We start from the raw sequence: 23,502 nt of genomic DNA on the forward strand, positions 1-23,502 counted from the left end.
CCTTTATAACAAGTTTCCCAGGTGATTGTTATGTGAATTCATATAACCGGGGCACAGGGGCCACTGTTGATTGCAGGGCTCCATGTCTGGGGAATGTCTCTCCATGTGAGTTCCGGGCTGATTAGCAGGGCCAAAGAAAAGAATCCTGTTTGCTTTGCCAAATTGTGTCAAGATAGGAAAAAATGAGCACAGAACTTGAGCCTTCTGAATCCATAAAAGACTGGTATAAATATGCCAGTTGGACCAGGAACGACAGTGTAAGACAGAGTGGGAACTAATTGTAATTGGGCTCAGTGAGGAACAAGTCGAGCCTAGAGCCTGTATTTAAAAACTTGTTTCATTCTTATGACTTGGTTCATTTTTATAGGAAGTAATGACTGACTCCAATTATAATTTTAATAAAGATAAAGCCATACTAGAAAAACCATGGAAGTATGTGCTTTCTCACTTCCTCTCATTTAAGCCGACTGGATATCACATCTTACTCATCTTAGGCACATGCAGCTGAGGCGCCGTTCATGTGGGGCAGACCTCTAGCCTCAGGATGAATCGAGGGAATGAATTTATGAAAAGATGGGATTTCCCTCACAACTGCAGGGGTACCCAGTCCACAGTTTATCGTGACCCCGGAACTGATCTCACCTTTCAGGATTTCCCAGAATGTGCTGAAGTAGTCCCATCCCCTCTCTCTCCTTCCAGCTGACTCCTGCCCAAGAACGCCCTCAGACCAGGCCTGTGCTCCAGGGATTGGCTGGGTTACCAGTTGCCCCAGACCATTTGGTGCTTGGTCAGCTCCCACACTGCATGGTGACTCCTGAGTCAGATTTCCCGACCTCATGACTTCAGCATGTGTGGCCGAAGGGACTGAGTGGTCACACTCTCCACAGCATCTGGCATGCTCTGTCTCTTGGGCTTCATTTTGCAAATTTTCTAAGGAAAAAAATTCTGATCATCTCATTTCTTTCCCATTGGATGCAATGGTGAGTTTTGGTGGGAGGAGGAGATGCTGGGGGGAAAAAAATGGCTCTTCTTCCTGTGTGTTAACTGTCTTTGAAATCCAGTGATGAAGATATATGTGGGAGGGAAGAGGGCTTTGGAAGGAGGGCACATTCCAAGACCTACTGGCCTGAGCAGTCGGCTAATCATATGTTATCCACAAATGATTTATATTAATACAATCAGTATTCCTGGGGCGGGGGAGAACCATTACTGGCTGTGGCCAAATTTCCTTGGAAATGAAAGAAAGGGAAGAGCAAAGGGCACAATTGGTGTGAGGAGAGAAAGAGAGACTAGAGAACAAGTAAATGCTGAAATGGGGATTAGAAAAAGAAAGAGCTGGAGGAAAAAACGAGAAGGCAATTCTCTACAAGATTAATTTTTCTATTTCTCTCATCATCTCACTTTAACTTTTAAAAAGAAAGATTTTTTTCATTGTATTAATATCCTAGAAGGGCTTCACTGCATTACAGACATTTTGGGAACTGTTGATTTAGGAATCTCTCTCTTAATGTTGGAATATAAACTCTTTGCCAATATTTGAAATTCATTTAAACTTGGTATAGACTCAGCAAGTAACTGAAATGATTATTACAAAATTTTAAAAAATTATCTTCACTGGTGAATGAAGTTGTTTACTTTGGAGATACAAAGATAGGTTAAAGTGAGGCCATCATTGGTTTCCTTCTCTCTTCATTTTTAGTTCTCTATTTCTTTTTTTTTTTTTCCTAAAAAAGAAGTTTTTAAAGAGGATAAAGAATACCAAATTCTAATTAGCACTCACCTTCATATCTGTAATCATCGTCGTATTTGTGATCATCATGCAGCCTTGGTCTAATGCATTCTTACTTGGTAACAGTGTTTTACATGTAGTGAGGACTAAAAAAAATGTCTTTAAAATAGATACAGGCAATGTCCTCGGTTGTCAGCTGATAACTCAGCATCAACACCACCTCCTGCTGTATTCTCCTCTGCATCATGGGAGAGGATCCTGAAAACACATTTCTCAGAAATCTTCCCTTGTATAGTTGTGGGTTAGAGTCTGCCTCTCAGCGGCCCTTGCACTGCATTTGGAAACCAGAGTTCCCCTGCATGAGTTCCAGGCGGATGTGTTGTCAGTCAGCAGATGAAGGAGTTTCCAGACAAGCTCCAGAGAGCTGCCTGCTCTGGAGCTGTAGGCCAGTGGCATTGGCTTCACAGAGATTTCATAGTGACTTCCGGGCAAGCTTTCGAGAATTACCCAATCCAGTGCTGCAGGCAGCTGAGATGAGCAGTAGGAGCTTCCCTGGCCTTAACTCTCCAGTCCTTCCAACAGCTTTGTAAGCTTCTTATTCTCTGAATTAAAGACATTTCTGCTTATGATACCTAGAGTGGCTTTTGTTTCTCTGATCAAGCTCTGAATAATGAAGCAAGCCATTGGAATGGAACAATATCAGGGCAGAAGCATAGAGAAGAGGACAAGGAAGCATGCAAACTACTTCCTTCCTTCCCCTGCCTGGCACTCTCTGACATGCTGCCTTCCAGCTCGGTGGGGCCACTCCCAGTATCCAAACCAGACAGTTGGTAGCCCACCTGATGCTCTCCAGAGTTAAACGGAAATGGTGCCCAGGACCAAAAGACATTCTTTCTCTAATTTGAAGAAACAGCCTTTACTTTAAGCATGCTGCTTTACAGATTTCAAGTGTGAATAGCACAACTTCTGGAACATATTGATCCAGGTTTAAAAGGAACCACCTGTGTCCAACATTCACTCAATGGAATATTCTGTAAGAGCAAAGTAACTCAAGTAGAAAAACAATGTTTTGTCTCTTTAGTCTATTACTAATCTCAGCAAAATCGACTGTTTGCTCCTGAATACAGTCCCTGTAAACAAGAAAACATGATGAGATCACTAAAGGGAGGGGCTGAGCACCACCAGAATATATAGACACTCAAAAAATTGTTAACTGAGTGAGTTTTTGAACTCACAGAGTGAATTCCAGGAGCTATGGTTATCAGGACAAAATAATATCTCTTAGATGCAGAAAGAGCATTGAAACTTTTAACTCTTCCACAGGGGAGCTAACAACAGCAGTGAATCCTTTCATCATGTGAACTTTGAAAGGGTCCAGCTCCAGAGAATCTAAATTTCTGGATTTCTAAGGGAGGAATGTGAAGCAATGGCTTTCTAGAAACAACCCCACCCTTGCCCTAAGAAGTATTTAATAACGTAGAAAAGATTTAACAGGCATGCCAGCCAGAGAACCCAAATAAACAGTTCTATTTTCCAACAAAGGGAGTTATTTAAAAATCTCTGTGGAATATCATAAAAAATCGGTGTCAAGAACAACACAGGCAACATTTCAGACACGCTCTCAGAGTACTGTTCCAAACTTTGTTTCTTTCTGTGGTGGAAAGAGAGTAGGCTCAGAAGCACTGAGTTTAAGTCCCAGGACTGGCCACTTTTTAATTGAATGGCCTTGGGAAAAGTCACTTTGCTTCCTCGAGTTGCTTTCTTCAACTATAAAACGGGAATAATGGCATGGGCCCTCCTAACTCAGGATTATTGTGACGGTAAAAGGATGAGAGTGAAATGTCTTAGACAATAGGAATATTCTCAATATATAACCCATTACTAAAACCTTATGTTCCTGATTATGGTAACCCCATCTAATTGCTCAGATTTTAAGATATCGCTCTTTTCATAACAAAATAAAAACCCTTGATAACCGATTCCTATGGCATGGAAATGGATAGTTATTTTATTCCACTGACTTATAAGCAGTATATCTGCAACCATACAACATTGTCATTACGCTCACATACTTACAAATAGAAAAGTCCATAGCAAAGTTGGTATGGCAACAGCTGGACTGTGAGTATGAGACCGGAGTGGACCATGTCCTCACTAATAAATGTCAGCTTCATTTGAATTACTCGCTAAAGTACAGCTTAGACAAAGCCAAAAAGGAAAACCAAAGCTTTCTCGATAAAATGGAATCCCAAAGCATAAATAAAAGATTCCACCTGAGAAGAATGATTTATTATCTCTCACTCAAAAAAAGCATGCACAGTCCATTCTGTGTGACCACATCTCTTAAGCTGTTTGCTACTGGTTTATAAAAAGCTCACGCATGTGTGTACATAAACACACACACACACACACACACACACACACACACACACACACACACCAAATTTATAAGTTCACTAAAAGGAAAACTAGAAATCATACATTGGTTACTTGAATGAAACTAGGAAAGTTTATCCTTTTCAAGAATTGATACTTCTCTGCCTCTAAAAAAGCAAATTATCTCACATCCAGGTCAGAAACACTGATGAAAGTTTACAGTGGTCAAAGAGAACTTGGGGCCACTGGGAACCAAGGTAGCCAGTCCTTGGGTATCAAAGTGAGGCTGCATAAAAGAGACTGAATGCCTAAAACTTAAAAACCCATCATATCCAGCATGAATACATGGACAAAATTTTTTTTTTTTTTTATCAAACCAGTTTGAAACATATATAATTCACCTACTTATAAGCTATTTGATCAGAAATATTGAAAATAATAATTTTACAGCATAAAGCCCTTCATTCTCCAAGTTCTTCAAGCCATCAGAGATATACTATAAAGAATATTTACATTTTTGTGAGGAAGACACCAAGTACATTCACTAAGAGCAGCCATCTAGAAATGAAAGGTCGTAATATATTTTTCCTTTTTTTCAGTCATACATGATCTAAATACCTCTTTTTCAACATAATTTAGACAGCTTTATAAAATCAATATCAGATTTTTAAGGGTTTTTTAAGGTGTTTATAGTTAAGTGTCATTTATAAGATGTGTCCAGTTCACCATGTGATGACCCCTACTCTATATAAGATACGTGGAATATAATTGGGATAAAATATCGGATCAGTGGGGAAGTCATTTGAGGGCTCAGTGAGCATCTCTGGCTTGCATTTAAAAAAGCTAATCAATAGGAAGCAAACACTTTAGTTGCATTAAACAAACACAGACAACAGTTCACCATTTAAAATCTGGGTTTTCTCCCATACTAACCCACTTCAGGAGCTGTACCATACATACCTGACAAGAACACAAGATTCCTATTTTCTTAAGGCTCTCTGTCAATTATAACATTTGACTCTTAATAGCGAAGAAATGTATTATCTCGCATATCAGGAAGGCTAGGCACATTATGACCCAGGCTCTGTTGCTCAGAAATTCTCTCAGTTTGGCCCTTCCACACTTGTTGACATTTAAATTGCATGCTTTCTGAGTAGCATGATAAAATCCTCAAGTCCTGCTCATCCCTCCCTGGACGTGAATTATTCCTTTGTCCTGTTAATCACTAGCTGTTTCTTCAGTCATCGGATCCACCTTCACAGTATCTCAGTGCTTATGTTCAAATAACCCTTATTTTACTTAATATAAGTAAGTGGCATCAAAGCTCAAGAATAGTGATGCTGGCAATTTGGAAATGCCCGAGAGAAGCTGTAAAGAGTTTCCTTTAAGTGAAAAGGTATGTATGTGTAGGAAAAACTATAGTGTATGTAGGGTTAGATACTACCTGCAGTTTCAGGCTTTCACTGCTGGTCTTGGAACATAGGGGTGACTACTGCATTTTCTCTTTTTATAAGGACACCAGTCATATTAGATTAGGGCTCACACTAATAACCTCACTTTAACTAATAACCTCACTTTATCTCTGTAAAGACCCTATCTCCAAATAAGGTACTGAAGGGTTAGGAAGCCAACACATGAATTTGGAAAAACATGGTTCAAGCCATAACACCATGTCGCTGGAGATCTTTAAAAAGAGGTGAGATGGCCTAATGTTGCTGGTTGAATACTGCAATGCAGCTTACTGAGTACATGCTTTTACAAAACAATTAGAGGTCAAATCAGGACTCCCAGCATACAGTGTAAGGTGCAATAAAAAGCTTAATTTCCTAAACCAGAGACCTAACTTGGCCTTAGAAATTACAATGGTGAAAGGACAGAGCAATATTGCTGTTACTTCTTTGGTCCATCTTCCTGTAGAGACCGCAGGGGAAAATATCTCATTACGACCCCTTCAAGGCTGCATTCTTGCTTCAGCATTCTTTTTGCTCCACAAGCACCAAGCACCAAGACAGCAGTATCTGTAGAGAAATAATATTCTATCAGTTCTAGGGCATTGCAGACTTTTTCCATCTTCATCTCATTTGATCTTCCCAACGATTATGGAGACTACAGACATCAAATAGTTTCATGCTCATTTCTGCATGAGGGAACTTAGAGGTTAAGCTTTTAGTCTAGAGTCGTGTAATTAATTAATGGCAGTGCTGTGATTAGGTTTAAGTTTTCTGATAATCTATCAATTACGAGTCAATTTATCGAGCATCTCCTATTTGTTTAGCAGCTATGCTAAGTATTGAATACTGAGATCTAGCATCAGTAAAATCAAATCAAAGTTCCGGTTTTGAATGAAAAGCTACATTGGTCAAGGCAAAGTGAATTTCTGCTCACTCTTGATGAAGCCACGACCATAAAAGCTCTCAGAACATTTTTTTTCCCTTTATTTTGGCACGGTTCTGTGTAGATCACCCAAAGGCCTTCACTTTGATCTCCCACAGTAAACAACACTTTGAAATGCCGTTTCCCTACTCTTTGCTGGAAATGATCCCTCAATTCTTCTTGCCGTATCTCAGCAAGTGCTGAAGACTATGTCTCTGCTCTCCCCTCTATACCTTGGAGACGATGGCACTGCCGTTTAGATTGGTCACCTTGCCACAGAAAGCAATGGTTTAGAGTTTTCCTGGGCTCTGAAACCACCTCTACTTACTAAACTCAAGTATCAACTCAGAAAAGAGTAGAGTGTGCTTCCTTCATTTGTCCAAGGGCAGCTCTGTTAAGTGGATGCATGGGTCAGGTTAGCTGCATAACAAACCACAAAATATCTCTGGAAATCAACAACAAAAATTTTTTTGCCCTCACATATCTATGAGTTGACGGGCATTTGGCTATTGATGTAGGCAGGGCTTGGCTGGCTGTGGGTTGGATTTAGAGCTCTTCCACACATCTCTCATTTTGTCTGGACCAGCACTTACCTGAGGTGTGTTCTTTCCATGGCAAAAAACAGGAGCACAAAAGGGCAAGCCCAATCTCACAAGTGCATTTCAAGCCTACACTCACATCACATCCATGAACCTCTAGTTAGCCCAAGGAAATCCCTTAGCCAAACCTAAAATCAAAGGGTGGGGAAGTAACCCCCACCCACCAAGAGACCACGGCAAAGGTGTACAGGTATGACACTACTACAAGGAAGTGACAAATCAGACCCACGACTTGATCTACCCTGGTAAAGTAAAGGCCCAATTTTTCAGGTTGCCCAAGATGGCTCACCTGCCCTTTCTGGCAGTGCGCTTTTATCTTTGACCATTGAGCATCTGCCTTCTTCTTTCCTCCCCAAATTCCATGACACCGCCTTTTCAAAAGCAGCTCCTCCCTCCTCGTGCTGTTTTATTAAAAGCTCTCTGCCAGGCTGGGAAGTTAAGGAATCCCACCTGCATCCAATCTATGATAATTTACTAGTAACCCAGCACAGTAACCCAGATTTTTTTCTCAGTCCGTTGTTTGCCTGTTGCATTGTTGTTGGCCAAGTTTCAAAAACCATAATAGGAAAGGGAAAAAAAGAAACTATTTAGAGGATGATTATCCAAATATCCAAGCCATTCTCCAGGTAATGAATCCATACTGAGTGAGACTAGTATTTGGAACAATAACATAAGAAGAAAAGAAAACAAAAAATTCCCATCAAAGTAAACAGGTCCTACAAGTCTATCTTTGCAGGTTCACTATATGGAGCCTCACAGATTTAATCGTTTACACCTCTCCCTTATTTTCAGAGCCATTAACCAGAGTGGACTTGTCAGAGTTTCAACAATGTAATTGTTTAGCTATAAATTTCCCTGCTGGCCAGGGCCTGAGGTTTCCAATAATCACAGGCAAAGGCCAAAGTCAAAAAAGATAGTGCATGGGGAACAGAGAGAGTGCAGCATAAGAATTTACTGAGTGGGAGGACCCGGGCAGCAGGGAGAGGGGGTGAAGGCTGAGGGAGGCACAGGATGCTGAGGAGCAGGGCACAGGACCATGGTGGTTCTAGGCTACACTGCAGGTATGGTTCCTGTTTCCCATCAGGATGAAAACTAGCCTGAGCTGCTGGATCCCTCCCACAAAACCAACCTGGAAGGACTACAGAAATAGGAAGCAAGACTTGATTTGGAGAATTAATATAAAAACTGTGCGGAACCCCTAGGTAGACTAAATATGTGGGGAGGGCCAACCTGGGGCATGGGTATCAGTGAATTAATGAAGAACAGTTGAGGGAAAGCTCTCAAGTTCTACTCTTGCCAACATTACCTCTGGAGGATAATCGCCTGTCTCCCTACAGAAAAGAAGCCAAAAGTATGAGCCAGGTGGGAGGTGGGAGTTGGGTAAAACCAAGGCAGTGCCAACACCCTGTGGGGTGAGGAACTGATAAAACAAAGTAGACTGGCTAGCTGACCTTAAGCATTCACTCCTATCTCCTCCATGGCCTTTTGTCTCAGGATTGGTTCTTCAGATTTATTTTGACTTTCACAGTGAAAAAAAAAAACCATATTTTACATAGTGACTCAGTATCTATATAGCCCTGTACAAATGAAAGAGTTGCAGAAAGCATCATGCTTACTATTGGGATGACCAGTATATTTTTCCTATTCTATTCTATCCTATCTGATTTCATTCTATTCCATTCTATTTCTTCTCCTTCTTCTCTCCTCCCCAATTTTCCCCTCCCTCTCTCCCTCTTCTTCCTCTCCCTTCTCCTCTTCCTCCTCCTCCTCCTCCTCTCTCCTTCCCCACCCCTATACCGGCTGACTCACTAAACTGATTTCATGACTCATTAATGGGTTGCTTCCCAGAGTTTGAAAAACTTATCTGTATACATTATTCTCTTTCCAGGTTGCCTTTCCAGGGCATTTAAGGGAGGATACTAACCAAAGTTATGACCTGATGGAGGGGTAAAATATTGAAGAGGTGGGCTATGTTCTGTGGGACATGGAGCACTCTGCCTTGGCACCCATCCCTGCCCCTCTTCTAGGAGCTGAATCTGAGCCTCTCATCAACACAGATAACCAGACATGGTAACTGTTTCCTCTAAAAGAAAAAACAATTTTAATATAAAATTATATATTCGCCCAAATTACAATTTAAATCTAGGGGCTCAATAGACATGTTCTCATGCATATAAGGCTTTAGCAGGTTTGCTGCACAAAGAACCATTTAGAAAACTCAGGCAAGAAGTAAATCCAGGAGATTGCTAAAAGACATATGGGAAATAAAGGGATTCAAATAATTTAGTAGAATTTATTTTTGTCTAAAATATTAAGAAACAGATAGAAATAAGTGTATCCATAATAACACAAAACAAAAGTTTTAAACAATATCAAGAAGAAAATTTAAGAAAAGAATGAAAAGCAAAGAGATGTGAGATTATGCTAACATGTCCAACTTGTTCAGGGTAAGATTATAGATAGATGATAGATGATAAATAATAGAGAGATGTTAGGTGGATAGAATACAGATAGATCTGAGATAGCCTTAAGGATAAATAAAGTATAGGAAAGACAGAGACTCAGATTAGCTAAAATTGGTTTTTGCATATATATCAAAAATATGTGGTCTATGAGAGAAATTAAAAGAAACAGAAAAATGAAAGGATGAAAACATATTCAGGGCAAATATGAATAAAAGAAGGTCAGAGTATCAATTTCAATATTTGACAATAAACTTCAAGACCAAAAAAAAGAATAGCAAGAACAATAACACATGCACCATATACCTATCATGGGAATACAGGAATCTCACAATATACATTTAATGTATATAAAGTAACAGTGATAAAACTGGAAGAAATAGAAAACAAGGTAAACCACGCCTCCCACCCAAAAAAGAACACAAATGGTGCAGTCACATTTGTACTTAGAGCATTTGGTGCCTTTCTACTGTCCTCAAAGTAAATCTAACATCAGGGCTTGTGAGGCTCTGTGTGATCTGGTTTCTCTTACCTCTCCAGCCCCATTCTTCATACCTCCCTCTCTTTAATAATTTCTGTAACTTTTTGAATTTATTTTTATTTTTATATGTGCCTTTTCTCTCTTACATTCAAACTTTAACATTTTTGTTTTTCTACCTGGTTCACCTCTTTACCTGGCTAATGCCTACTTATGTACATCATCTCAGCTTTGATGTTGCTCCTTTCACGAAACCTTGAATGTATTGATCCTTTCGTAGCACTCCTCTCACTTGTAAGTTTCCTGTTTGACTGTCTCTCTCCCCAACTAGACTGTAAACATCGTGAGGAAAAGACAGTGTCTGCGGTGGCCACCAATGTCCTTCTAGTACTCAGGACACTGATGGGCATAGGGAAAAATTAGAAAAAAAAGTATTCGTATTGTAAAAACATAATTTTTTTTTAAAAGGAAATCAGCCCAACTTCCAGTTCTGCCCAACATGGCTGAACAAGGAGAAAGGTATTGAAGATAGCTTTTCGAAGTCAATAAAGATGAAGCCTCACTGGATGGAAGGGTGGGCCTGGGAACCAACAAGAAGCACAGTCAGTCACAAAAACTGGAACGGCTCAGTAATTGAAGGCGCTGAGTGTTTCAGAACATTGGGCGTTGGGGAGGGGGGCAGGTTAGAATATATGGCTGAAAATCGGGAGATTGATTAAAAGTCTTTATGGAAAATCTAGCCACTCCCCACCCCCTTCACTAGCCCACTAAAAGAAAAGAAAAGAGGTTTACATTGTGGCTAGATCGTTCCAGAAGGACTTAGAGGCAGGTAAAGCAGAGAGGAGCAGCGAGATGCTATACTGAAAATAAGAAGATTAAGTAAAAATTTGAAACCCCCCCTTCTCTAGCCCACTAAAAGAAAAGAAAAAGAAAAGAGGTTTACATTGTGGCTAGATCATTCCAGAAGGGCTCTGGACTTAGAGGCAGGTAAAGCAGAGAGGAGCAGTGAGATGCTATACAGAAAATAAGAAGATTAAGTAAAAATTTGAAACCCCTCTTTTCAGTCACTTTCCCACTTTGTTTGCCCCCACCTGAGTCTGGCGACTAGAAGAGATGGGAGATTGCAGAAACTGATGACTCCAGTAGAAAGATCTACCTTTGTTGGTGTCAAAATCAACTGCCAGATCACAATTTGGTGAGGTCCACCACTCAGCAGTCCTACCTACACGCATGGGTTTTTCCTTTACTTTCTGGCCCTTCATTCTTAAATATACATAAATATAAAGGATTTCTGCTCTTAGACTCTTGAGGAAAACCGCTAACCTAGAAGAAAGAGACCAAAAAAGAATTTATAGGAAATAGAGACAAGGCAAAGAACAGAACAAATATTTCTTAATTAACATGATTAATATTCTGAGAAATAAGAGAAGATTTTACATCCGTGAAATGAGAATAGAGTGCCTATAAAAGGAATTTTCAGTAAAAAACAAAACAAAACAAGAGCTCTTGGAATTTAAAAATATAATTGACAGCTTCCCTGTGGGCTGGGACAGAATTATTTGTATAAAAATATGCTGTCTCACCCCAAATTGTCACTCTACTGACCTCTACCCAGAGCTCCTAAACCAAACCTGAGTATGGTTTTGCGTGTAAACTACACCACCTTGAAGAGGAAGAGGCATCCTTGATCCGGTTCACCCACCAATCCCTAGTTTCTCATCTGTGGTCTTAGTCCCAGGTCCAGTCTTTAGCTTCAGTCTGCTGATGTATGGCGTCAGATGGGCACTAGACTTATGGGGGTAATAACTTCATAAGTTATATAAGTGTCTAGTAACTATGTTGTACACCTGAAACCATTGATATTCCCAGGAACCCTCAAGCAAATAGAGATCAACATGGATGGACCTAGAGAGTACTATGCTAAATGAAATAAGTCAAAAAGAGAAAAACGAATACCATATGTTTTCATTTATATGTGGTATCTAAAAAAAAAAAAAATTACCGAACGAAACAGAAACAAACTCATAGATACAGAGAACCAATTGATGGTCGTCAGATGGGAGGGGTGGGGGATGGGTGAAAAAGGTGAAAGAGATTAAGAAGTACAAATTGGCAGTTATAAGAATAGTCACAGGGATGTAAAGTACAGCATAGGGAATATAGTCAATAACATTTTAATAATTATGTATGGTGTCAGATGGGCACTAGATTTATCAGGGTGATCTCTTCATAAGTTATATAAATGCCTAGTAACTATGTTGTACACCTGAAACTAATACAATATTGTATGTCAACTACACTTTAAAATTTTTTAAAAAGAACACGATTGATTAGAAAATAATCTACAGGCTTAGAAAGCTAAAGTGACTTGCCCAAGATCACATAGATAAAGGACGAAGACACTAAATCTTGTTTCTTGATACCTCCTATTATTCGTGAATTCATCCACTTAAGAAATATCATAGCGGGGGCAACAAAGATGATTAGTTCCTGCACTTAATGAGTTCACAATCTAGTGAGCACAGAAAAAGGTAAGCAAGACTATTTTGGTGGACACTAAGATGGAGCTCTGCTCGTGGGGCTGTGATAGCTCAGGAGGGATGGCCAAGAAGGGTGTTTTGCCTGAGCTGAGCAATAATGGATAAAGACAAGAGAAGAAGAGAGTGGAGAGACCCAAGATAAAAGTGAGACTGACCACTGTGCTTTCAGGGCACTGCAGTCTTGCTTAAAGTCTGGACATCAAAGCTTGAAAGGTCATGAGGAGAGTTGAGACTGAAGCATCAGGCCAGGACCAGATCAGCCAAGAGCCAGAGTGTCTGGACTTCATCCCACAGCCAGAGAAGACAGAGACTTTTAAGAATTTTGAACTGGTGAGTGAATCTTGTCTAGTATATAATCCATTTAGTGGTATGGTTTTCAAAGGCTACCAAAGGCTACACAGGTACTGGTGTTTATGCCTGAAAGAGGCAGGTGATTTAGGCTGATGAAGTAGAAGGGGAAATCATTTGGAAAAGGAGGCAGTGACATGAAACAAGGTTGAGCATGAAAATGTTGAGTTCAAAGAACAGCCAGAAGGATCCTCCACTTCCAGGAAATAATGAGACAAGGAGGAGAGTAGGAAAGAGAGGGCCAGTGGAGCTAGACACTGAATCGAGGAGGTTAGACGTGACTCTACATGTTGGTGCCTCTCCAAACTTCCTTCCCAACGGCAGGGACAAAAAAGAACGCCAGAACTCTTGGGTGGTGACTTCTCCAATCTCAGAATGTCTTTGAAATTTATGTTTCATCTTTAAAATTCATCTGAATTTTGCATTCTACTTTACGTAAGATCAATCTGTTTTAATACAAAATGTTTTTAATTACTTGCTCATTAAAACACTTACCTTCCCCCAAGAAATCTTGAAGTCAAATTAGCATTCCAGAAAGATGCTCCCGTGGCTTCTCGTGGTCATGAATACCAATATCTGAGGGGCATGGTGATGAGCATCAGTAAGAAGTCTGGTTTCCTCAGATAAGCTGAAAGGTTAAAAAGGTATTTGGGGAATGAACAGAAGGGTGCTAAATAGGTAGGACAGTTTGAAATGGGTGTTAGAAAGCCAGGTAAGAGACTTTTGAGATAAACGTGATAAATCTTAGACCAGAGGATGGAGAGTATTGGATGGAAAAAAGATGACATATACCAGAGAACTTTTTGAAGACTTGACGGATGATTCAATATGGGGCAGGAAGGAGAAGAAGAAGGAATCAAAGATAATTTTGACTTTGAACTAGGGGTACCAGATGCCATGGCTGAAGAAGAGGAAGTGGAGAAGGGGGGGCCTATCCTTCCCAAGGATTGGGAGTAACAAATTGACTTCAGCCAGCTGTGCATGTCCATGTGCATGATGCACATGTGGAAATGTGTTATAGATGGCTGGACATGGGGAACAAGATCTAAGTTAGAACCACAAATGTGGGAGAGAGGGTCATCCTCACAAAGGTTGACACCACAGAGTGGATAGGAAGCTGAGCGAGTAAGGTAAAGAAGAAAGCACAGAAAGCTAAGTAATTAACTTTGGGAGATACACATAGATGAGTAGTAGAAAGAGAGAGAGGAACCTCCATTCAGGAAAAACAAAAATGGTGTATCGACCTAACATACAGACATATACTTTCAATTAGAACTAGCAGAAAAAAAATTCAACTGTATTTTAAAAAAGGGGTTGAGAAGTTTCTTAGTTAGTTTCATTGAAGAGTTTGGGAATGGACCCTGACCTCAGGTATAATTAATCCCAGTGCTCAGATGATGCCAGCTGAAATCCACCTCTACCTACCTCTTTACTCTTCTTCCCTTTCCAGTAGCTTCACTTTCAGACAGATTTTCTCATCATAGTGGCCCTAGGAAGCTCCGGGCTTTTATCCTCTCATTAACCCAGATGAATGAGAAATTCTCTGTCCCAAAAGTTCCAACAAAAGTTTCCAACGGAAGTTCCAGCTTTGGCTTTGATCAGACCATCTTAGCTCGCAGGTCCATCTTTAAATACAATGACCAGACTAGGGTTTCATGCCCCAAGTCTCTGTACCCAAATCTGCACAAACTAAGCATTGGGGCAGGGGGCTTCCCTATATGAAAGATGCTTATGCAACTTCCATAAAAAGAGAGAATGAGTGCACTCAGAGAAGCAGAGAGAAGATCCATTGAAACAAAGGAAGGATCTAAGAAGCTGGAGGGTGGAGATGAGGTAGCCAAAAGTGTGAAATGTCATACAAAGGCCAAAACGAGGACAATAGAAGCCTCACTGCACTTAGCTGGACAGGAAACGGGGCATCTCCTCTCTCCTCTACATCTCCCTCCTGCCTCAGAAGAGTGAGTCTGAGGACAGTGATGCCCCGTCTCCAGCTTTCCTCCCTCCTCATTCCCAGCCTGGCTTCCAGAGCCCTGGGGCACAGCCCCCCATCACCACAGCCTGCCACAGCCATGCCACAGGCACCTTGGCTGGGGACTGCAGGCCTCTCAGGCAATAAAAATTCTCTCTGGCTTCAGAAGGCAGTCTTGTAATGTGAGAGCCAGGTCCTTCCTGGCTGGACTTCCCTGCCACACACATCATACGATTCCTTCTTTCCCAGCAGGTAATTTTTCCAGTGAAAGAATCACCCCTCCCCTGGCCTTTGCCTCTGACCCACCAATTGTTTGCCGAGGCAGGACCAGTAACACTCCTTGGCTGGACTTCAGAGTTCCAGTTCAGCTGGGGGAGCTAGGCTGGGATTTAATCAAGGACCCTGAGGGGCTCATGTTATATGAATCATCTCCCCAGTGCGCCCAGACATCAAACCACACTTCACCCCTCGCTCTTTCTTTCCCGGCTGCTTCAGCTCATTGGCGTTTAAAGCAACATCTCTGGCAGCAGCTCATCTGGAACATCCTGGCACTCTCCCCTTTTCATGAGAGCGAGCACCCTTTACCTCAGAGAGCAAGGAAGACAGAGTCAGACAGACAGACAGACAGATGAACAGGGAGAGGGGAGTCCAGCAGACAGATAAATATGGATTTCGAGCTTCTGCTGCGGGAGGGGGAGCCGTGGCAATCGCATCCAATATTACACTCCAACTCGGGGTGGACCGACAGCAGCTCCCCTTAGGAATCTGAGTGGGTTCTTTCTTGTGTGCTGTTTTGAAGCATGTCAGCATTCCTGGGCACTGACTGTCAGCCTCCTCCAAATGACCTGAGTGGGGGTGTGAATAGCAAACTCTCACCGCCTTGGGCTGTGCAGAGGGAAAGGCTGGAAATACTGTTCCAGAGGTTTCCTCTCACTGTGAAAATCAAGGCAGAAATGCCTCATCCTTAGCTCCCCAAATACCCTTGAAGATCAAGGGGCAGATAAGCTAATCTATTATAAATTCTAATGCAGTACAGTTCCCTGACCAGAGCCTCCTCTCCTTCGGTGCCCCGAGCGTTAGCCAATATTTCATCAAAACCAGTTCCCTTCCGCAGGCTCACATCTGCTCCTCCCGCTCACCCCAAGAGGCCTGCATGCTGGCGCCTTCACTGTGCATGGAAAAGCTCTGACAGTCTTTACACACATGGACATGGACATGCATACACACATATACCCACATATGTATGTGTACACACCTTTCACATGTACACACATATATATACACACATACACATACACGAAGCCAGACCCTGGTCTTCTTTCCTGATTTATGACCCTACCTTGCCCGGTCTGGCTTAAAATTATCATTTTTCAATCTCAGAATGTTTGAATTCCACAAAAGGATGCTTAAGAACACCAAAATGGTAATACGCGTCCACACACACACGCACACACACATTTGCACACACACAAGCACACATCAAGAAGACTGTCAGAGATTTTCCATGAGACATTTGATTCCGATAACTTGTCTTCAGATTTCAGCCTTACTCCTTGCTCCACGGAGGCCTGACTCTCTCCAGTCTAAATTCGACCAATCCCAAGCTCAGGAGCAGCCCAGCCACTTCTCTGGCTATTCATTCACTGTTTATTTCTCGGCAGCCAGAATGTCCTCCTCATCTGCTTGGTGACCCCATGCTGTCACTTCAATACTATTTAGTCTTAATTCTCCCTCCTGTAAAATGGGTCTAATAAACCCTAACAGGAGTCAGGCTGTAGGAATTCGTGTGTTAATACTGTCAAATCCTTTTGAAGATGAACACATGATTAGCGCCTTTCAGCCCTGGTATGCTGAGCCAGGAGGAGGGCAGGGCTCAACCTGAACTTGAGACCCTGTCTGGGTGAGCAGTTTAAGAAAGCATTATAGTCTAGCAGCTGAGTGCGAGCAAAGACGAAACAGCTTCATAAAAACTGCACATCCAGCAAAATATATCATATGAGCCCGGGTTTCTATTGCACGTAACAATAATTCTAAAGGAAAACCCCTTACAATGTTTACTGCATGCTAGGCACTGTGTTTTACTTGGATTAGTTCATTTACTTCTCTTAACCACCCTCTGAGGAAGGTACTATATGAAGCCCTGGCTTATAGATGAGGAAACAATAGTAGAAAAGTTAAATAACTTGCCCAAGTGGTGAAACCAGACTGTGCTTTTAACCACAACTATATACTGTAGTGAGTGAGGACCTGGACAAGCACGCATGTGCATGTGCATAGAAAAGAGCCTCGAAGAAAACAGCACAGCAGCTCATGCTTACAGGTGGTAGGGTGGCAGGTGATTTTTTTCCTTCTCACTATAGTATCTGTATTTTATCTGGATTTTTTCATTTCTACAGAGAACACGTATTGCTTTTATAAGTATCATTTTTAAATGTTCTTTTGAGAAAGCATCTCCATTTCTGTTTCTCAGACCACCGTGCTCTCTCACCCAGAGCAGCAGAGACAAGTAAGGACAGTGCTCATATTTCTGGGTGGGCTCGAGCCACTCTTTAGACACAGCCACCAAAACAAGGCAGAATGGCCTGGAAGAGGTTAGTCTGCTGTTCAGAACTGTCATCATCGAGGAAATAGAAAGTAGCCTCATGCACCCAAAATCTACCCAAGCTCCCAGTGTCTGTGGACATCATTGGAGAGACAGCGAGAAGGACAGAAAGAGACCTAGGTGGGGGTCGGGAGACCAGATTTCTGTACCCACCTCTTTCTTTTTCTCATCTTGTGCTAGTAGATAATTTCATCACTCCCTGAACCAGCTTTCTCACCTCATGACCTCCGAGGGCCTCCTAGATTCTAAAATAGCCATTAAGAGATGCTGTCTACATGCCTGTCACTCTGCATGCTCTTTACATGCATTGTCCCACTCAATCTCCACAAAAAGCCCATGAAGTACATGTTAATATTCCCATTTCACAGTTGGAAACACTGAAGCTCCAAAACTAAAGAACTTGATCAAGTTCACAAGGCAGATAAGCTATTGCATTTGAGTGCAAACTCAGTTATATCCCACCCCAGATATTGGAGTTCTCTTTGAATTAATGACGTTGCCAGATTTCCAATGCCAACATTCCAAAGACAACTACCTGGCCTAGTTCTCCAGTTCAAGCTATGTGTCAGAGTGGTGTTGACACTGTCAGTACTGCTTTGGGTGTTTTCAAGTAAAGTGTCTTGTAACTCTTACTCTATTTCAGCCCACCCCATCACTTTCTTATCATTCCGGCTCCACGAAGTCCTCCAAGGCTTCTCAAGCTTTCCAAGGTGAAGGGAAACCAGTTCATCAGGAAGAGAGCTCAGTTCTCTGGCACCTACAGAAAGACGATTGCACATTAGCCCCTAGGTGCTGAGCCATAAGCTTTTCCCAGAAGGGATCAGAGTGGGAGGGAGGGAGGGAGTTTGCACTACACCCAGTCAGTTAGCATTTCAGGCAGGCAGCAATAATGGAGAACGTGATAAGCTGTCACTAGAAGCCAGCTCAGTTCTCTGAGACTTAATGGTAGAATAACACAATAGGGTCAGACTAAAAAGGTTCCCTTATGAAAATTTTATCAGCAACTTTGGTAAATGGCTATGGGAAAGGTGCTTTGCTCCCAGGCAGACCTGGGACCCGATTTTACAAGGTACAGGCAGCCTGCATTGCATCACCCCCACAAGATATTAAGGGCACTCAAATTGAATTAACACCAAATCAAGCCGGTGCACTTAACAATACAAATGCACTTAAGGGATGCCTCAGGATGATTTGTGACTAAAGAAAGCAAAGAAGAAAACGGCCTGCAAGCCACAAGGGTGGTGTTGTGTGTCATATACAGGAAAGGCCATAAGTAGAACTTAGAATACCGGAAAACCATGAACTTCAGGGGCTCTCAAATACCTTAGACCCAGCCGTAAAGTAGAAGGCCGCTTTTGTGGTATGCAGAAACAATTGATAAATAAATTACAGCCAATTTTCTTAGTGGCATGGTCTCCATTACCTCTGACAATGGCGTAACTACTCTGCTAAGATGATAAGAGGCAAGTAATGGTGTATCAGGTAGCGCCCCAGGAAATTCTTTGCCAGTTGCCAGGTCTCTTCATGACAGTGATGACACAAAGATCCTCAGCGAGAGCCAAGTGATGAGAAGTGACAGCTCGCCAGGCAAACTGTGACAGGTCCTAAAAAGAATCAGCTGAAAATGTCGCTGGCAGATGGGACCCCAGAGTCAGGGCTGGCCCTTTGGTCTCTTTCCTTTTCCCGTCAGCATTTGTCGGTACACATTTTCTCCTCATTTGTCTTAATCTTTTGCTTTCAGTCTCCCTCACCCTCTTCCCACTCCCCTATTCTCACGCTCTCACCTTCTCTTCTGAACACACCCTGTCTACTGAGCTGGAAGACAAGTGCGCCATCTTCATAGATGAATGGCTCTTCTGAGATTATCTTGGAAACTTAGATACATTCTGGGACTTGGGAGAATTCAGGGGGAAAAAATGGCCTCACCGGGGATTCCTTTCCATCAAGTGAAATACACACAAAAGCATGCTTTTGTTATCCTTTCAGGAAAGAGCTGTCTCCATACAGGGTCTTACTCTGAAAACGAGCTCCATTTAGATTGGAGGTGGCCTAATTTTGTCAGAGTGAAAGCAATTGCTCGTCGAGTCATAAGGTGGCTGGGAAACTGGGGCAGGCGGGTTCAATTTTTCACGACAGAGAAAAAAGTTCTCGGATAGTAAAAAGGACCGTTTTTACCCACTGTTCTGTCTCAGCCAAAACTCGCTCACTCTAGGAGGTAGGTATTATCATAAGGGAAATCAGGAGAATAGGACGATCTCTGTGTCTAAAATGAACGATCTTGGGCCCTTGCTCTACTAGAATTCATTGCCGTGACCTCATGGGATTGTTTTGAGGATGCAGTGAAAGTAATTATCGGAAAGATTTTGGGAAAGTAGGAACTGTCTACAAATATAAGGCATTTTTATGAGGAAAATAATCTACAAAATATACATGCAGACCTACTCCTTACAAAAAGAGTTCTAGATCTCAAGAAATAAGAATATTCAAACTACCCCTGGTTTTCCACAAGAACAACCTCCTCTCAGATAATCAGAGAAAGAGGAGAGCAAACAGATGTGAATAAAATGCATAGAAATCACCAAACTTCGCTGTACCAATTACTTTTTAGCTTCGCTCATACTGAACTTTGAAAACAAAACAGCAAACGATATAATTCCTGGCATTCCCAAGCTCGCCAAACATGTCTGCAGGCTTGTGACAACACCTCTTGCTTCTCAGAGTGGGAGCCTGAGATTTGCCCCATCTTCAGATCATCCTCAGCAAGATCATCCCCACCCACATGCCACGAGACTGCATTCCAGGACACACACTTGCTTGTCAGAGTACTTTCCTTCCACTCTGGGCATCTAGAGTCCCTGCCCATTTTCTGCCCTCTGCTTACTCTATTTCTCTATATGAGGCCTTAAATACTTAGGGATCACTAACACTGCTTATTTTCTTACCAATCACTGTCCCCTTTCTTCCAACAACCTCCTTTGAAGCTCACAAGTCATTATCCATATATGATTCATCTGGTCAGTTAATATTCATTAAGTGCTTATTATGTGCCCAGCATGGTGCTAGCTGTCAAGAATGTAGGGGTAAATCAGACAACATCCCAACTTTAAGGAGCCTCCTTCCTGCGTCATCATCCCTTTTTTGACCCCATCTTTGGTTTCTCTGTTTCATTCTGAAATGCAGAAAGCTGAACTGAGCACACCTCTCGAGTGAGAGGAGCCCCTCCACAAATTGGAAAAGAAGCAAAATGTGTGTTACCTGGAAGCCTCCATGTATACGTAACTAACCATGTCCTTCTGCTCACTGGGAAGAATTCATTTCTCCTTACCCTGGGCTCACACACTCATACATCCTGCCCATCTTACTCATGCCTATATTGCAAGCAAATATCACAAAGCTTGGAACTTAGCTGGTACTCAATAAGCCTTTGTGAAATAAGGAATGAATATATGAATTTGTCATCTCTACTTTCTCTATTCATGACCATCTCCGCTTAGATCCCCTCACCTGTGATCCAAGGAGGTCGCATAGGTCAATGGTGATCAACGAACACTCTCTGGAGCGTTTGGGGTTTCACTCCGATTAGCTTGCAAAGGTAGATCATTAAATATTCAGAAATTTTTTGAGGGGGTTTTAAACTGTTGGTAAATCGACCGTGGTGGGAGTATTTGCATGTGGAAATCAGTAAATGTTACAAATCAGGGATTTGGGGTTTTGTTCTTAAGAGCCCGTTGGTCAGCACACCACTGCTCTGATTCAGCCAGACCTGGGCTTGTGGCTTAGCTCTGCCACTCATTCACTAATTGTGTGACAAGTTTCTTGATATTTCTAAGACTCAGTTTTCTCATCTGTAAAATAGGGGTGATAATTATGGCTTCACAAGGCTATTGTGAGAAATAAATGACTCAATGTTTATAAAGTGCTTCGTACAGCTCCTCAAACAAAGTGAGTGTCCAATAAAAGCAATATATTAGTATTAGTATTAGTATTAGTATTAGTATTAGTATTAGTATTAGTATTGTAATGCATTTTTTCATCCAATTTGTTATACTTTCCTCTTATTCCCTAGAGTGCTTGTAAAAACTTAAAAAAAAAAACAAAAACAAAAACCATAAAATAGAAAGTAGAAATAAAAAATCGAGATAAAGAAAACTAAAAATCATAATACGAAGTCAATATCACAACGCTATCATGATTGGATAGAATCTGTAGACTAAGATTCACTGGAGTGTTAGTTGGAAATGTATTAAGGTGTTGCCAACAGAGTTACAAAGTGTTAGAGCAGAAGAGACCTCAGAGATCTTCTAGTTCAATCCTCTGCTTTGCAGATGGAAAACTGAGGCAGACAGGCAAGAAGGAATAATTTCTTGAGCACTTACGAGCATAATGGCAGATGCTTTTATTTTTATCATCCCACCCATATCATTCTGTTTTACAGATGAAGCTACTGAGGCAAAGGAAATGACAGACCTTTCCTAAAGCCACCAGGCCAGTATTAGTAAAACTGAAACTGGAACCCAGATTCCCATTGGCCAGTCTTCTCAACACCCTCTTCTCAGAACCATGATGTCTCTTCACCCCAGGAAGACCCATTTTTTAACAGGTTCCCGAAGACCAAAAAAATCTCCCAAGATTCAACAGAATTATACTCGAATGGAGAAACTACAGTGCCTGTGACAGAGGGAGCTCCCAGGGAATTTCCTAAGTCTGACTCTGACGTATGAAAGAATGAGACCATAAGCCCAATGGCATGAAGAGCTGCTCTTGCATAAAATACACCCTCGTTTTGCATTGGCTTTTGAAAAGAGAGCTATGTTCTTAATTCGTATTCATTTGTGGTACCCTCTGAGGTTCAAAACTTTTTCTGCTGTTCTTATAACTGGAATTTTTCTTTTTCTAACTTCTACCAATTGCTTCAACTTCACTCTTCACCAAACCTTCTTTTGGAGTGCCAATAGGCACAGAAATCAATTTTCTTGCCCCTCCCTCTTCATCTAAAAGAAGTAGCACAAAGGAAGAAAGGGGTTAAAAAGCAACCAACAGGACAAATAGGAGGGCAAGGAAGAGCCTGCATGATCCACAAAGCAAATGAATCCACCATTTATGGAGAGCTGACAGCAATGTCTCATTTATTAGACCACCACCCCTGTTTGGTAGTAAGCAGGCTGGACTCCCAACCTGGGGGGTCCGTTTTATGGGGATAATGTTATTGCCCTCAGAGCTGTAGCTGACCTCACACCAAATAAACACGTCAGCCACTTCCCAAGTCACTGTTCCAGGTGTGGTATGAAGGCACTGTGCAAGGACTCTTGAGGCCATCACTCCCCTTTTCCCCACCTCCACTCAGTAAAGCCTCCCTAAGTACCAGTGTCCATGCTGACAACCCTCTCTCTCCCTTTCCCCTTTCTCAAATCATCTGTCACATCTGTCCAAAATCTCATCTGGACCTGCATTGCCACCCAGGTGCAGAGAGAGGCATTAACCTTCAGAGAAACATCTGGTTATTAAAGAAGGCCCAAAAAGGAGGAAAGCCAATGCAAAAGTAAATACAAATTCTATTCTATCTATACCTATATCCACATCTATATCTACATCTTTCTATATATATCTCCCTCAAAAGTTAGATTGGGCACTTGTTTTTTATTATTTCTTTTTCGAGTTAAAAAAAAAATTAGTTTTTTATTTGTTTTTCACACAGCAGAATTAACTGCTCCAGACTTAATTCCAAGTTGGCTTAACCACAAGCATTATCTCGAGCCCCATCACTCCACCACCTGGTTGGGTGAGCTTGGGGAACACTGGCTTACTCCTAAGTTTTCAAATAGTCTATGGCCACGTCACCCTGAACAAGCCTGATCCCGTCTGATCTCAGAAGCTAAGCAGGGTCGGGCCTAGTTAGTACTTGGATGGGAGATCACCTAAGGAGATCAGGTGCTGTAGGTGTGTAAAAAAGAAAGAAAGAAAGAAAGAAAGAAAGAAAGAAAGAAAGAAAGAAAGAAAGAAAGAAAGAAAGAAAGAAAGAAAGAAAG

The 23,502-nt window shown here is 41.7% G+C and overlaps 2 long non-coding RNA genes and 1 pseudogene across 4 annotated transcripts; 2 read left to right on the forward strand and 1 right to left on the reverse strand.

The window, feature by feature from the left end:
* Positions 1-684: 684 nt before the first annotated feature.
* On the forward strand, positions 685-22,295 carry LOC107196147. 2 transcript variants are annotated; one of them, XR_001517513.2, is made up of 3 exons: positions 685-980; positions 12,727-12,887; positions 21,912-22,295. It is a non-coding gene; the product is annotated as an uncharacterized LOC107196147 (long non-coding RNA). The 2 variants fall into 2 exon arrangements; XR_003048333.1 differs by lacking the exon at positions 12,727-12,887 and having other exon boundaries at positions 686-980.
* LOC107196148 lies at positions 5,906-18,296 on the reverse strand. 2 transcript variants are annotated; one of them, XR_001517515.2, is made up of 3 exons: positions 15,181-18,296; positions 13,401-13,533; positions 5,906-6,123 (listed from the first exon to the last, which is right to left on the reverse strand). It is a non-coding gene; the product is annotated as an uncharacterized LOC107196148 (long non-coding RNA). The 2 variants fall into 2 exon arrangements; XR_003048334.1 differs by lacking the exon at positions 5,906-6,123 and adding an exon at positions 10,919-11,340.
* Positions 22,296-23,297: 1,002 nt separating the features above from the next.
* LOC112485081 lies at positions 23,298-23,416 on the forward strand (annotated as a pseudogene).
* The last annotated feature ends 86 nt before the right edge of the window (positions 23,417-23,502 follow it).

The sequence above is a fragment of the Pteropus alecto genome, unplaced genomic scaffold, assembly GCF_000325575.1.
Source record: "Pteropus alecto unplaced genomic scaffold, ASM32557v1 scaffold95, whole genome shotgun sequence".
In the NCBI taxonomy this organism is placed as follows: Eukaryota; Metazoa; Chordata; class Mammalia; order Chiroptera; family Pteropodidae; genus Pteropus; species Pteropus alecto.